The sequence below is a fragment of the Notothenia coriiceps genome, unplaced genomic scaffold, assembly GCF_000735185.1.
Source record: "Notothenia coriiceps isolate Sejong01 unplaced genomic scaffold, NC01 NC01_scaffold00036243, whole genome shotgun sequence".
Taxonomy (NCBI): domain Eukaryota; kingdom Metazoa; phylum Chordata; class Actinopteri; order Perciformes; family Nototheniidae; genus Notothenia; species Notothenia coriiceps.
Genome location: NW_011368944.1, coordinates 1 through 2,385, shown reverse-complemented (window position 1 = coordinate 2,385; position 2,385 = coordinate 1). Strand labels below are relative to the sequence as shown.

General features: G+C 38.5%; 1 long non-coding RNA gene across 1 annotated transcript; it reads left to right on the top strand.

Moving 5' to 3' along the window:
* Positions 1–299: 299 nt before the first annotated feature.
* On the top strand, positions 300–2,220 carry LOC104963436 (uncharacterized). The gene is made up of 3 exons (XR_800316.1): positions 300–366; positions 475–604; positions 2,040–2,220. It is a non-coding gene; the product is annotated as an uncharacterized lncRNA (long non-coding RNA).
* Positions 2,221–2,385: the final 165 nt, after the last annotated feature.

Sequence of the window (2,385 nt, the reverse complement as noted above, 5' to 3'; positions counted from 1 at the left end):
GTACTTTGTTATAATTATGAGTGAGAAAAAAAAGAATATATATTATTATTATTGTTGTATGTTGTTTCTGACATGTTGACACAAAATTGACACAAAAAAAAGGCAGACATATCATCTTAACAAAACTGTGTGAACACGAATAAAATAAAAACACTTTTCTTGTTATCTTGTCACAAATTCTTGACTCCATTTCGTTTTTCAAGAACCAAACTTCATACAGAGATCATTATCACTGTAAAACAACTGAACACTTACAGATATAACTTATACATCCTGTATCTAACAAGCCCTCTCTTCTTTCAGCTGAGTATCTCTTGTCTGAGGACGGAGGACAGAATATCGTCATAAGTGATGCCTTTATCAAGGGTAGGCACTCTGCACTTCCTTATTGATTTGATCAGATAATATAATACACTTCCCAGCTAGTGACACAGACCTCCTTCTCTCTCTGACCTTCTCTCTCTGACCTTATAGAGTCTCTGTTTAACCGCCGGGTGGAGGAGAAGGCCAAAGAGATCCTGTTCACGCCTCTGGGCTGGCACCACAGCTCTCTGGACCAGCTGAGGGAGGAGAACGGAGAGAAGAAGGCCATGGAGAGGCTGCTGTGAGTGGAGAGAAACACGCTGTCTGTGACCTGAGTGTTTATACATTATAGCAGCAGTCCTCTAGAGCTGGAACGAGTGGATTTGTTCAATGTTATCTTATTTCAAACCAAACTATAGTAAGTATAGTAAGAAAAGTCCATCAGACAAAACAAGGCATTTGGAGAAGTCATCTTGGCCTCTGGGAAATTGTATCAACAATCTTTTACACAAAAATAATCAGTTTCAAGTTACAAAAGTAAGGCCCAACCGATATTAAATATGACAAATGATCCTCTTTCAGTCGAAGCTTATTGTGAAAATCTTATTTAGATTTATTTGATACCCATTTAGGTTGCTTGAATTGATCAAAACAAGCACTTGCTGTCTCTTTCTGTCTCTTTCTGTCTCTTTCTCCGAAAATCTGAATAAACATTATTAATGGAAATATATATCTTTTTTTTTTCCTTTATAATTTAACTTCAAACGTTTTTTAATAAAGGAGAAAAAAAATTCAATTTTTATTTGTCAGGTATTTCATTTAAACACAAGTTAACAAAAATAGGTATAACCATTTAGTTAATGTATATGGACTATACATTTATTAAAGTGGACCTATCATGCTATATTTGAATAATATAGTGTAGAACCATACCTATTTAAGGCATATTTATACTTTTTATTTTTCAAAATACCAAACAGATCATGCATTTTAGCCATTCCTCATTTCGCTCAATTTAACACTGTCTTTGCATCATGGGCTGATTCTGTGAGAACAGCACCATCTACAGGCCTGGCATATGTACTACAGCGTCTCCAGCGCTTTCCAACGGCAATGTCCGTGGCTGTCTCCTCCTGATTGGTGGAGTTGAACCAATAGCCGTAGCGCCACTTCTGTGACGTCACAGAAGTGTTCAGATCTGGATCAGTCTGTATCAGATCCGTTGCAGCCCCTTTTTAAGAGATTTGGGTATGGAGGGAAATAGAGAGGGTTGTGTTTTCTGACACTTGGTGAGTTCTCTGGAACACTGGGGACACATATTCATGTATAAAAGACGTACAAAAGTGAGTTTTGCATGATAGGTCCCCTTTAAATGACCAGAAAACTGGTAATTATAGTAATGATTATATCCGCACTTTGGATAACATGTCGTCTGCACAGAGAAAATAACAAACAGTAAATGTACATTTACAAAGGAATACATCCAACATGATAGTAACTTTAGAAATCTAAATTTGAAAGGTTTACATGGGCGTAACTGTTTTTAAAAACTACTGATTTAATATTATCCTCATCTATTCATCCACCTTGTGTATATATAGGATAAACATATTTTTATATTTTTGTATTCTGGATTGTGGGAAACGGCATTTCGATCTCTCTGTCTGTACACACAAACTGAAAGATTGACAATAAAGTTGACTTGACTTTTGACTTTGACACCTCTCTTTGTGCAGCTCGGCCAACCACAGCCACATGATGGCTCTGCTGCAGCAGCTTCTCTACAGCGAGTCTCTGTCTCTATCCTGGCGGGACATCATCGTGCCCGTCGTGCGGCAGGTGGTGCAGACGGTGAGACCCGACGTCCGCAACTGTGACGACGACATGGACATCCGCCAGCTCGTCCACATCAAGAAGGTCAGGCTGCTTTCATAGGTCACTCTTTAGGGATTAAACATACTCAATGTATGTGCCCTGCAAACATAAACATGGCTGTTAGAAAAATATCACTTGTCACCGGCTTGAGCTTCAATCCCAGGATCCATGTATCTGTGATCCTCTCCAGAATGGAAGCAGTCATCA